General features: G+C 44.9%; 1 long non-coding RNA gene across 1 annotated transcript in view; it reads left to right on the forward strand.

The window, feature by feature from the left end:
- The first annotated feature begins 3,634 nt into the window (after nt 1–3,634).
- Nucleotides 3,635–14,006, forward strand: part of LOC140500381 (uncharacterized) — a 47,252-nt gene continuing 36,880 nt past the window's right edge. The window contains exon 1 of the long non-coding RNA XR_011965710.1: nt 3,635–3,967. This is a non-coding gene — a long non-coding RNA (uncharacterized lncRNA). The remainder of the gene's footprint in view (nt 3,968–14,006) is intronic.

Raw genomic sequence — 14,006 nt, forward strand, 5'->3', positions numbered from 1 at the left:
CCACAATGGCAGTAATTGTGTAGAGATAATCCTAGGTTTAGGGTAAAAGACTCGCTTAAGGCTACACAGATAGGAAGGAGTAGAGGCAACACCTGAACCCAGGACCTTGGATTCTAAATGTAACATCTTCTCCATTGCACCATGATGTGAGGCACAAGTGGGGAACTGTCATCTGCTAGTTGCTTCCCTGCACCTTTCTTCCTCTCTTGGCCTTCGGTGCCCCGATACAATCTACACCTGGGAGCTAGGAACAGTCTGGTCTAGATGGAGAAACGTCAGGGCATGGTTGAAAGATCTCAAGCTTGTGACTCAGAAGACCTAGGTCCCAGGCTTAGGTGCTTTGGGACCTAACATAAAATAGCTTTTATACTCTGGATCTCAGTTTTTTCATCTGTTAAATGGGCATAATAATCCCTGTTCTGCCTTCCTCTGCTGTAAAATGAGGTTATTCAAGATTGCCTCATAGACTCTATCCAGTTCCAATAGTTTATGAAATTCTGGGAGAGTTTATGAGGTGTCATTAATTTTTCTACCCCAGTGGGGCTGTTGGTTGTGTAGGGTTGGGCTGGTTGGGTATGGCCCAAAGACAAAGATCAAAGCATCTCCCTGATGCCAGGCTACAAAGTGGGGTGAGTGGCTCAGGCATCTACTCCTCCTGCTGTGTAGTCAGAAGACCAACTCGGTTGTAAGTTCTAGCTTGGAACCCACTAGTGTGACCAGGGGCAAGTTACTGTCATTTCTTTAAGCCTCTGGCTCCTCACCTATAAAATGGGTATATGAATCATTGTAGTCCCTGCCCCACAGGGTCCTTGTGAGTGTTATGGAAACAGTGATGTAGGCTTACCTCTATGAAATGTCTAGAATCATAGCATCTTAGAAAATAATAGCTAACAATAATAACGGCTAATATTTATACAGCACTTAACTATGTACCAGCCACTATGCTAAGGACTTCGCAATTATTCTCTTATTTGATCCTCATAACAGCCTTGAGAGACAGGTGCTGTTATTATTCCCATTTTACAGATGAGGAAACTCAGGCAAACAGGGGTTAAATTACTTGCCCAGGTTCACACAGCCAGTAAGTGTCTGGGGCTTTGCTGCCAGCCCTTTTTCTCCATTCAGACCACATCGGATGCCTGTTCTCTTCTGGATACCCCATTTTAGGAAGGGTAAGTGGGATGTGATCACTTGTTAGGCTGTGGAGGAAGAGGTTTGGAGAAGCAAGAGGGAGGGAGTTATGGCATCAGGGGTAGGTGGGAAAGGTACTTTAGTTATTCAACTGTGAAACCTGGTTTCCTCAGCCAGTTTAAAATAGCCATCAGGAAAGCGCATCAGGCGCCCCTCCATCCCCGCCCCTGACCTTGAGCAGATTTTCTCATTGTGTGAGGGGCCTTTCTTGCCCTGAAGACTACTCATGGGATTACTTGGCAACTTCTGAACTTCCTCTGAAGGCCCTGCAGTGCTGGGGGTGGGAGTGAGCCACAGAGACAGAGGGACCACAGCATCATAGACTGAGAGCTGTCAACTAATCCACCCCCTTCATTTTGCAGATGAGGAAACTGAGATTGAGAGCTCAAGTCCTGGGTTCAAAATTTCTGGGTTGTATCCTTGAGGGGAAATCACTTCACCTTTCTAAGCTTATTTTCCTTATCTATAAAATGGGAAAAACAATAATCTCACTCTTCTCTCAGAATCATTATGAAGGAAGCACTTTCTTCATAATCTAACAACTTTCAAGCTTTCAAATATTAGAGAAGTGTGAATAATAATTAATAACAATCAGATAGAGCCTTCATCAGCTGTGGGCCCCTCTCCAGCATACCATGCCATCCTTCTACTTCTTTAGGTATGGTTGGTAAAGCAGGATTCTGAGTCAGATAAAATCCCCGGAGAGCACAGCCATGATCTGCCAGTGGTGATGCTGCTGAATCAGTGACTTATGAAAATAATAACGACAATAGCTCCCATTTATACAGCCCTTTAAGGTTTACTTTCCATGCTTTACCTCATTTGATCCTCTCAACAGCCTGGGAGGAAGGCACTCTAAATATCCCCATTTTACAGATGGGGACACTGAGGCAGACAGGGGTTAGAGTGACTCATCCAGGATTATACAGCTAGTAAGTGTTTAAGGCAGGATTTGAAGTCAGGGCTTCCTGACTCCCTGTCCAGCTCTCTATCCACTATGAATGGGGTGAACTGCTTTTCCCCCCAGAACTTCCTCAGGTCTTATTCTTCCCCCTTACCCCACTTCTTTCTTACCCCTGAATGTACCTGGGATGGCTCAGAGGGACATCAGAGCCACAGAGATCTGATCAACTCTTTATCAAGAATCCCTGATAGACAAATCCATCCACCCCTTCCTTCCTTCCCCTTTCTCTTACATTTCCAGAATTTCCCTAGCTCTGAGGGTGTCTAGGAATTCTCCATGCTGAAAATCAAGTGCTGCTGAGCTCCCCTCTCCTCTCAAATACATGTTATCTCCCCATTATTATAGTAATCACAATTATTATTACATCTAACCTTCATATAGAGCTTACATTTCAGGCACTGTTCAAAGTACTTTCCCTTAGAACATTAACTTTTTGAGGGCAGAGTCTGTGTTTTTGCCTTTCTTTCCCCGGCACGTAGAATGCCTGGCACATAGTAATAGAAATATTGATTGGTGACCCAGCATCACAGGACACATCCATTAGAAGGGAAGGGACCTTAACCTTCATCTTGTTCAGCTCATTCATTTTACAGATAAGGACACTGAGCTTCTGAGACTTTAAGGTCCCACAGGAAGTAAAAATGTATAGGCACAGGGAAACTCCTGGTGTAGGAATTCCTTCCAACAAAATTTTCCAACTGTGATTCAGCAGATTTGGCCTGGGGAGTCAGTCACCTCAGGTATACAGAAGTTGGGCTGAGTGTCACGCTGCAAGTGTAGGTGTCAGAAGGTGTAGAAGTTTACAGTGAAGCCCTCTGTGCCCGGTTCAGCCTCTAGGCATGGTACTGCACTGCACTCTCTCTTTAGATTGTAGGATGATGGAATCCTAGAACCATGGAGCCAGAAGGTGCTTTCTAACACAGAATGGGAAGAAGAGGAAGGGCCCTCGGACGACATTTGAAACAAACCTTCCTTGGACGGGGAGGAAATTGAGACCCAGAGAAAGCAAAGGAACTTGCCCAAGGTTACCAAGAGGGCCATATGTGGCTTCAAGATAGAAGGTTCTCCACTCCTGGCCCAGCCCCTCTGCTTCCATCAGGATGAAAGAGCTCAGTCCCAGCCCCAGACCTAGGAAGGACCTTCTTGTTTAGGGTGAAGGCTGTTAGGCAGTCTGCCCTTTTGAGTGTCCTTCTGGGACTCGTCATTCACTGTTACTCATATGTTATTCACATCTTGCCTACTCATGTGAGGTTGTGAAAGATCCTCAACTCTATTCTGAGAGGGGAGCCTTCTTCCCCATTTAACTTTGGAACTTTCAGTTCCCATATTCTCCCAAAGTCCAACCTCCCCATATAGCAACATCCAACAACACTACCATGGGTAGCCTGGCAAGGTCAAAGGGCAAACTTCCTCAGCCAGTGGAGGTGGAAAGGAGTGGGAGGAGCAGGAGGGGAACTTGGGTCTCTTTTTACTAATCAGCCCATTCACTTTCCACCCGTCAGATTTCTAAACCCTTGGGGGTTCAGCTGTGGGGGGGTAGGGAGAAGAAGCAAGTGACAAGCCCTAAAGCTGGGGTTCAGGAGTCTGTGAATTTGTATGGGAAAAGATTGCATTTTTTATTTTCACTAACCTCTAAGTGAAATTTAAAATTTCCTTCAATTATGAATTTTAAAAAAAGAACCATTGTTCTGAGGAAGGGTCCATAGGCTTCAACAGACTGATTAAGGGGTCCAAGACCCAGAGAAGCTAAAGAACCTTTGCCCTAGAGGATTACTGGATGCTACTGGCGAGGGACCACAGAGTAACCACAAGGTAGGAGGGCTTCATACATGACTGTTGAACTGAAGAAAGGTCATTTTCATCTCTTCTCTGATTTATTGGTACCTGACTCAGGGAATGAGCTAAGATAAGAAGGTAACAAACTCGGAGGACTGGTTCACATCTTGTCTGTGTCATTAGGTGGGCAACTCACTTTTTTTTCTAGAACTCAGTTTCCTTACATGTAAAATGAGGGGCTTTGTTTAGAGAGTCTCTGTGGTCCCTCTCAGCCACGATCCTATGATAACTTTCCCCTGTGAAGCAAGAAGACCTAAGGCCAAATCATCAGACAGATGGATGAGATGTCAATGAACCTGGATGACATGGTTGGGATGAAGGATATAGGGGAAAATTAAGACCTGGAGAGTACTGGGGTAGGGGATGCTATGGGGAAGCTAGAAGGGTTGAGTGGGATGGATTCCCCAAAAAAGAACCTAGAGAGATGAGTCAGTGAAGGAAGCCAAGGCCACTGAGATACAGTTCCCTTTTCCTTGCTCAGATGAGGAACATGACATCCAGAAAGGCCACCTGGGTGACCTGCCCAAGCAAATACACTGCAATAATAACTGCCAGCATTTCCAGCTTCTCCAGTACTGATTTTTGTTCATCTCTGTTAAGGGTTAATTGTTATGGCTAAACCAGAGTTAATGGACTAGCTTTTTTTGTTTGTTTTTATTTTTAAGGTGAGACATAAAGGCTCCAGGTCTCATAAAATTATAGAACAAAATAGTCCCTGGGCATCCCAGTGGGAGGAAGAGGAGGGGGAAAGATTATTGTCCCTGAAACTGAGAACACAGAGAGGGGAAGGGAGAGAGAAAGGAGAGGGAAGGAGAGAGAGAGAGGGAGAAACAGAGAGAGAAGAGAGAGAAGAAGGGAGAAAGGGAGGGAAAAGAAGGGAGAGAGAGAGAAAGGGAAGAAGAGAAAGATGGAGAGAGAGCGAGGGTGAGAATGAGAGTGAGGGAGGGAGAGAAAGCAAGGGAAAGAGGGAGAAATAGAGGAGAGAGAGGGAGAGGCAAGAGGGGGAGAGAGAAAGAGAAAGGAAAGAGAGAAAAGAAGGGAAAGAAAGGGAGGGGATGGAAGAAAAGGAGAGAGGAGAGAAAAAGGAGAGAAAGAGAGGAAGGGGGAGAGAGAGGAAGGATGAAGAGAGAAAGAGGGAGGAGGAGGGGGAAAGAGAGAGGAAGCAAAGGAGGAGTGGAGGAAGGAGTCCTGCCTCTTTAAGAAGTTGTCAGTGAAGGTGGGGGAAGAGTTCTGTATGGCCTCACAAGGACCTGTGGGACCCTGAGTAGGCTACTTCTCCTCTTTGAACCTCAGTTTCTTCATCTATTAAATAGGGGTCAACTTTGTACTGCTCATCTTACTGGATTGTTGTGAGGAAAGCGCTCTGATTGAGTGAATTGATCTTAGACTCAGGATAAATGAATCGATAATCCAGTCCTGCCATTTGCTATCTGTGTGATCACAGGCAAGTCAATTAATCACCCTGTGCCTTAGTTTTCTCATCCATAAAATGGGGACAGTCATGCTTGTTCTACATACTTCACCAAGTTATTGTGAGGAAAAGGGGCTTGTGAACCTCAAAAGAGGTAGGTAAATGTGAGTTATTATCACTATACCTCTGCTAAAGTCCTCATTTGAAACCCCATAATGGTATGAAAGTGATCTTGGATTTTTCAAGGCTATGCCATCCAGTAGACCACAAATTCTGGTAGGTCTTACTGAGTTTGGAAGGCTTCAAGTATAGGCTGTGTCTTGTCATTCAAGGACCACAGCAGTGCTCTCAGTCCGCCCTCATCACTGGGTCTCTTGCTGCCAGGACCTTATCTAACACCAAGCTAGCTCATACCAGGTCTGACCAAGTGCTAAGTGAATGCTTTGATTCACTTGACCTTGTCATTCCCTCAAAATCTCCCTTTCACAGTTAAACTTCCAGGAAAAAAAAGTTATCTACACTTGCTGCCTTCATCTCTTCATGTCCCATTAATTTCTTAACTTCTTACCATCTTCTGGCTTCAGACTAAATCTGCTCTGTCCAACATTACCCACACTAAACCTGATATGCTTTTCTCAATCCTCATCCTTCTTGACTCCTTTTCATATTATCAATCACCCCCTTTTCATGGATGCCCTCTCATTCACTGGCTTTGGGAACATTGCCCTCTTCCTGGTTCTCCTCCTACCTGTCTGACAGATCCTCTCTATCTCCTCTGTCAAAGCACCATCTACCTTCTGACCCTGAAGCACTATTTAACCCATCTTTTTTTCTCTCTGCACTCTCAGTAATCTCATCAAATTTCCTCTCCCATAAATTCAACTATCATCTGCATGTTAATGACTCCAAAATATATAGTCAGCCTTAACCTCTCTTTCAGACTCTAGCCCCACATTGCCAACTGCCAACTGGACCACTCTAGCTGGATGTTCCACAGACATTTCCAACTTGACATATCTAGCATGGTATAGTGGAAAATCTTGGACCTAGGTTCAAGTAATACCTTTGATACTACTTATATGGTCATGGGCAAGTAACTTAATTTCTCTGAGCCTGTTTCCTCATCTGCAAAATGAGGGCAATGGACTAAATTGGTCTGTGAGAGCCCCTCTTGCTCTTAGAGCTGTGATTCTATTAATTCATATAGTCTTCCCTAAACCTATCCCTCTATCAAACTTGCTTATTTCTATTTAGCCCATTACCATGTTTCCTTTACCCAGAATGGAAACTTTAGAGTCATCTTTGACCCTCTCCTTTCCTTTCCTCCCTCCCTCTATCCAGTAATTACTTAGTAATTTAATAATTATGAAATGGTAATTGTTTCTGTTTTACCCAGGAACCCTGAGGGTCTCCCCCTCTCAGTTTGATTTTTTTTTTTAATTAAAGAGGCCGTAGCTTGAGTAACTACTTAAAGAAGCCTATTCATTGAATGGGTGTATCTCACTCAAAGTGAGAATGTGGTAAGACCTTAGCCTGAAAGGGCCAGCATCTGACATTGCATCCTGAGCCATCTCTGGTGGTCCTGATGAATATCAGGCCACTGGACCCAGATGGCTCAGGAGAAGAAAGTGAGGTTGGTGACCTTGCACAGCCCTCCCTCACTCCAATCAAAGTCAAGTGCAAGTCATGTCGTCATCTTGATGTCATGGTGTTCTTCGAGAATGAAGGATAAACAGAACAACAACAGCAGCAACAACCCTCTATCCAACCAGTTCCTAAGGCTACTCCACAACATCTCTCTCTTCTTCCATCTTCTCTCCACTCACATGGCTTCCTCTCTAGTTCAATCCTTTGTTACCTCTTGAAGGGGCTATTACCATTGTAATAGTTCCCTAATTAGTTCTTTTGCTTCAAGTCTCTTCATTCTCCAGATGATTTTCTACTTTTGTGATTGAGTTATTTTAATTGTGTCCAACTCTCTGTGACCCCATTTGGGGTTTTCTTGGCAAAGATATTACAATGGTTTGCCAGTTCCTTCTCCAGCTCATTTTACAGATGAGGAAACTGAGGCAATAGAATTAATGATGAGTCATACAGCTAGTAAGTGTCTGAGGCCAAATTTGAACTCATGTCTTCCTGACTCCAGTTCTATCCACTGTAATACCTAGCTTCTCCTCTTCTACCACACAGCTACCAGCACAATCTTCCTAAGGCACAAGTCAGAACAAAGAAGTTGTCTGAGAGATCTTTCAGTTGCTTCCTATTGCCTCTAGAATAAATTACAAATTTCCCAGGTTGGCACTTATAATCTTGCCTCCAGCCTAGTTTTCCAGACTTTTTTCATATTATTCCCCTTCCTACACTCTACATTCCCACTGAAGTGGACTATTTGTTTCCAGGGCAGCCTATCTCCTGTCCCCAAGCTTTGTCTCTGCCTAGTGAAGTTGGCCCTCGTGCTCCTTCTCTTAGAAGCCCTGGCTTCATTTATGGCTCAGAGTGCCCAGGTGCCACTTCCTAATGGGAAGCCTTTCCTCATCCCCTCAGTTCTTTGTACTATTTCCCTTTTCCAATTACCTAATATTTATTTTCTATCTGTTATATATACCCATTGGAAGCAGGAAAAATTTCATTTTTATCTTCTTGTACATGGTAGGTGCCTTACAAGTGTGAGTTGAATTGAGTAGGTCAGAGGTTCACCATTAGTTAGAGACAAATTTTTTAATCACAGTAGCTATGGTAGAACCATTGAAAATTTTCTGAATAGGGAAGTGACAAGGTCAGCCTTATCTCTTAAGGAGATTATTTTGGCAGCCAGATGGAGAATGGATTGGAGTTTAGAGAGAGTAGAAATAAGAGGAATTAATTGTGAATTGAAAACACAATTGGAGGCACTATGGCATAGTGGAATGAATTATGGACCTAGAGCCAGGAAAATCTTGGTTCAGATCCCAAATTGCCACTTTCCAAGTATGAGACTTTGGGCAAATCACTTCCTCTTTCTAAGCCTCAGTTTCCTTACCTACAAAATGGGGAGGTGGGACCAGATTATCCTGAGTGTCTCTTCTAGCTTCAAATCTCTGATCTACTGACTGGCAATGAACTGCAATCTGTGTCAATGGCAGAAATGTCCATACGTCACTTGTTGTAACTAGGAACAGGGCCAGGCAGCTGAAAACAAGATTTCTGCAGCAGAACAGGGCTGGAGTTGGGTCAGAGGTGACTGGTCTGGGGAAATTCTCAAAGGGGGGAGGCAGAACTATCCCCAGAGCCCTCTGCCCTACAAACTGCTTCCCACAATGAGGAGGAGCTCTAGACCCTTGGTGTGAGTCATGCCCAGAAATTGGGTACTCCACCCATTTTATTAGGGACAGAGGGAGAAGGAAGAAGACAGGGTGAGGAGGGTGGGGTAAAACTGCCTAAGAATCAGAGCTATCCAAAAGTGGAATAGGCTGTGTGTATCAAAGGGGTTGTTGGCCCTGGATTCTTTCTCACTAGGGGGTCTTTAAGGCAAGACAGAATGATCAATCGTTGGAGATGTTATAGAGGGGATTGTTGGTTAAGTATGGGCTGGACCATGTGGCTTCTGAGGTCCTTTTCCAACTTAGATTCTGTATGATTCTGGGAGGAGGAGAGTGGTGTGTGTGGGGGACAAAGGAGAAAGGAAGAGGAAGGAGATGAGGGGGACAGTACGATCAGTAAAAGAAAGGGGAGAGGAATGTGGGGAAGGAGCAGGGAAAAAGGAGGAAGAGGGTGAGAAATGGTGGGAAGGAAACGGAGAAGAAAGGAGGTTAGCCTTGGGGAGAGAAAGTGTGGTTCTTTGCTCCATCAGGATTCTGACATCTCCTCCTACCTCTGCTGGCAGAGCAGTTCCCTCTATGGAAAAGGTTATCTGTTGAGGGAGGGCTGGGTCCCAATGGTCCAAGAACGCTAGAGCTAGGAGGGAACCTAGAACACAGAGCGGCAGAATTGGGAGGAACATTAGAACATGGGTCATTGGAGCTTGGAAGGACTTCAGAATAGAGAACACAGCACGTCCCTGCTGGAAGGGTCTTTAGAACATGAAAGTTAGAACTGGAGGGCCCTGAGAATATGGAATATCTGAGTGGGGAGGGGCTTTAGAACCTAGAACACCGGATGTCAAAGCTGGGTGGTGGTGCTTAGAACCTAGAACACAGAATATCAGAGCCAAGGGGGGGGCTTAGAACACCAGATATCAAAGTTGGGGGGGCGCTTAGTACAAGAACACAGAATGTCTGCTCTAGACTGCTCATAGAACAACGAATATCTGAGGGTGAAGGGGAACTTAGAACACCTGAGTTCTGGGGGAAGGGGGGGGTTTAGTACACCGGATGTCCGGGGGGAGGGGGGCTTAGCACACAGGATGTCAAAGTCGGGGCGCTTAGCACAAGAACACACAACGTCGATGCCGAGGGCTCTTAGGCCACCCGACGTCGGGGCTGGGAGGCTCTGAGAACGTGGGGCGCGGGCCCCGCAGGCCCCGCTGAGGCGGGGGTCTCCTTGTGCCCATGACCCCCATTTATCTATGACCAGGACCCGGCCTGGGGCTCGCGGCTGCCGCCCCAGTCGTAGCACAGGGTGAGCATCTGAATCCACTCCCGGCCCGCCCCCGCCCCGCCCCTCCCCGCCCCCGCCCCGCCCCTCCCCGCCCCCGCCCCCTCCCCGCCCCGCCCCGCCTCGCCCCCGCCCCTCCCCGCCCTCTCCCCCGCCCCTCCCCGCCCCTCCCCGCCCCTGCCCCGCCCCGCCCCGTACCGTACCGCCCGAGTCTCCCCAGTGAACCTGCGGGTCTCGGCCTCTTCCTTCTCCTCAGGCCCTTCCTCCTCTGGTTGCCCCGCACTCTCAACCGCGCCCCCTAGGGGCTGCCGAAGGACAGACAGGCGAAGCCCCGCCCCCTCCGCTACAACGGGGCGGGGGTCCCTTGATGGGCGGGGCTACGGAACACCGCCTAAGAGGGGGCACGTGGCTGAGGCCTAGCCCCGGGGCCGCATCCTTCCCTCATCTGTCTGTCTGTCCCTCCCTTTTTGCCTCTCCCCCTTCAGTGCCTTCTTTCTTTCTCATTGCGCCCCCTCTAGCGCCCCCCCCCCCCCCGCCTTCCCCCGCTCCTCCAGGCCTCTCGTCACAGTGGTTCCTGTTTTTCCACCTCTTACTTGTGGGCTCACCCCCGAGGTTAATTCTGGGAACCCCCACTCCCCCGGACCTCCTGTTTCTGTTTCTTGCTCAGGGCCCTTGACACGCCCCCGATCCTGTGCCGAAGTCTGAAATTAGACCTTAAAGGGCTGGGGCTGGAGCATCACCCCTACGGGGGGTCACCTGCTGTCAGTTGGGATCCTGAGACTCCCCTGGCCTGTTGGGAAGCAGGACCCCCGGCACGGAAAGGGACCCAGGAAATGTTGTCGAGGATGTAGCTGTCACCCATCAAAGGTGGCAGTCCCCTCCCAGCGCTGTGGTGCGCTCTGTGCCCAGGACCTGGCCCGACACCCAGGACCTGGCCCGACACCCAGGACTTCCCTACGCGCAACACAGGGGAGAAGAGACACAGGGCAAAGTCACGCACGTGCACCCCCCAAAAAACCCCAGAAAAACAAAAAAACCCCACTTCAGTTTCTGAGTACGTTCCTCCCCTCCCCAACTCAGCGAACTTTACCTTGAAACAAAGATTTACAAGGATAAAGAAAAGTTCAGCAGTAACAACCCACGCATTGACCATATCTGACAAAAGTTTGTGGCATTTCCCCACCTCTGCAGCCTTTCATCACAAGCCGATTGATTCTGACTTGAACTTCTCAAGTGAATTTTGTTATAGGATCCCAGAATACCAGAGCTGGAAGGAACCTACGGTTTCCGCTGGTCCAATTAGTATCTGAGCAAGAATTCCTTTGACAATATCCCTGGGATGCTCCAGTTTCTGTTTTACACTGTTTTAACGTTTTTTTAAAAAAAAGTTAAAAAAAAGACCCACTTATAGTGGGAGCTCATTATCTTTCCGAGTTATCCCATTTCACCGCGGGACAGTTGCATTTGGTAGGATCTTCTCCATTACATTAAGCTGAAATCTACCTGTGTAAGATTCATCCCAGATCCGTAGATATTGGCTCCACTTGGAGCCAATACAGAAGACCCTCATCTTTGAGGCCAATTATTTTCACTTTCCATTGATTTCTAAAATTAACTTGAATTTTAATTCCACTCTCTTTTTTTTGCCATTGCCACTGTCTTGGTCTTTTCTCAGGATCTACATCTTTATGTTCTTTTTCTCCGCTGACTCCACACACAGCAGAGTACAATATAGCGTATCTTCTATGATTTATGTACAAGGCAAAAGCAAATGAACAATTTCAGATATATTAGCAGGAAGATATGTGCAAATGAAAGAAATCTACCCCATCTCAAACTAAATAGCATCTAAGCTTTCTGTTGTAAATCCTGACTAAACCTCCTTGGTGCTAGAAAAGTCTATCTTGATTCTGTCTAAGGGGGGAGTTTAGTCTTAAAAAGTCCTTAAAAGAACCCAGACCATATTAGCATCTTCTCACAAGGACAATCTTTACACTGATTGAGTTTGGTTAATCATTCCATTTGAGAACATTGAACTGAGTTCATTGGTCCACTCTAAAACTGAAGGCTCTCAGGAATCTTTCTTTCTTTTTCTTTTTTAGTATTTCATTTTTTCCCAATTACATGTAAAAACAATTTTAACATTCTTTTTTCTTTTTAAATTTTGAGTTCCAGATTTCTCCTTCTCTTCCCTATGCCCCTCATGGAGAAGGCAACCAATTTAATGTAGATTATACATTTTAGGTCATACAAAACACATTTCCATGTAAGTCATGCTGTGAAACACAGACAAAAAGCCCTAAGAAAAAGTAAAGAGAAAGTATGTTTGATCTGCATTCAGACGCCACCAGTTCTTTCTCTGGAGATGGACAGCACCTTTCATCATTAGGAATCTTTCTAATATCAAGGCAAGATCCAGGGTGCTCTACCCACAGTACTATATAATTTCTTAGCTTTTTATTTTCCCTATTCCCTCATACAAGGAGAAACACGAGAAAGTACCCAGCACAGATAATATTTCCCATTACCTTAAAAATATGAAATAATTCAACTTAATTCAACAGTTATCCATGAAGGTCATAAAATATATGCTTTTCTCTGTATTGGGTAGAAAATATGGAGAGAACTTGGAGACAGGAAAATTTTTTTAAAGAAGCTATCGCATCAGAACTTAATGAGGGTCTAGAATAGGGTCTAGCTTTGGGAATGGAGAGGACAGGCATTACCCTAGACCAGTGGGAAGGCAAGGGGTGGGGCATTGCCATGATGAGAGCTAGGCTTTCAGCAGATGATGGTGATGATAACAATACCAAATGTAGATAGTGCTTCAGAATTTGCAAAACACTTTGTCACACTGTCCGTATTACTGGTTCTGCAGAACTATTATCATTCCTAATCATCTTATAAATGACATACTCACTTATTCCTTCAAATAGAGATCATATGGCAGGGTCTCTAGCCTTCTCACTATTATAGCAATCCTCTTTCCTGGAATATTTCAGTTTGTCAAAGAAATTTCAAAAATGCATTTTTTGTGCATGTGTATACTACCCTGGAAGAAGTATGATCATGGCAGATTAAGGCAGGATTGTCACTTCCCTCTTTCTGGAAACCAGGTTTCTATTAATGAAGCTTCAGATAACATTAGCATTTTTACTAGGCATTGTCCTCACTAATGTTGAGTTTGCAGTTTACTAAAACTCTCCAGAATTTATTCTGATATGGTTAGAATTAATGTCTAGCCACATCTCATTATCCTGTACTTGTCTAAATTATTTCTTAAATCCAAGAATAAGACTATATTTATCCATTCTTAATTTTATGCTGTTAATTTTAATCATTTGTTTTAACCTGCTTAAATCTATTTTGGAGCTGTATTTTATTACCCAAAATATTAATTTTCCTTCCCAGCTTCATTTCATAAATATGATAAGCCTATCTAAGGAGCTTGACTTTAATTCTTGGGAAAAATTTAGAACTAATCATTAAAGACATAATTAGTAAATACTTAGAAAAGAAAGTCTATTATTTGAAGTCTTCTTCCTCTCCTCACTTTCTCTTTGATTTGTTCATCAAGTGGATAGTTAGAGATTAAATAAGGATATGTAACTGACATATAGTACTTTACTATATGCCAAATACTTTAGAAATATTATCTCATTTAGCTATGGGAAGTAGATACAAATATTAGCATTTTACAGCTGATGAACTGAGGCGGACAGAGTTGACTTTCCCAGGAACAGGCAGTCAATAAGTATTTAAAACAGGATTTGAACTAAGATCTTCCTGTCTCCAAGTCCAGTGCACTATTCACTATACTCCCTAGTTTCTGAGAACTTTAGAGTGAGAACAGGATTATAGATTGGACCAATGAGGTCTGTCCAGAGTGACCAGGTAGACCAGTAAAAAATCTTTTTCTCAGGAAGGGAATTTCAAATAAATTCAATTTATCAAATATTTTTAAAGTATCTACATTGTGCTGGGCACTAGGGAAACAGAGACAAAGAAGATACCGTCCTTGCCCTTGAGGAA

Source organism: Notamacropus eugenii, chromosome 4 (genome assembly GCF_028372415.1).
Source record: "Notamacropus eugenii isolate mMacEug1 chromosome 4, mMacEug1.pri_v2, whole genome shotgun sequence".
Lineage (NCBI taxonomy): Eukaryota > Metazoa > Chordata > Mammalia > Diprotodontia > Macropodidae > Notamacropus > Notamacropus eugenii.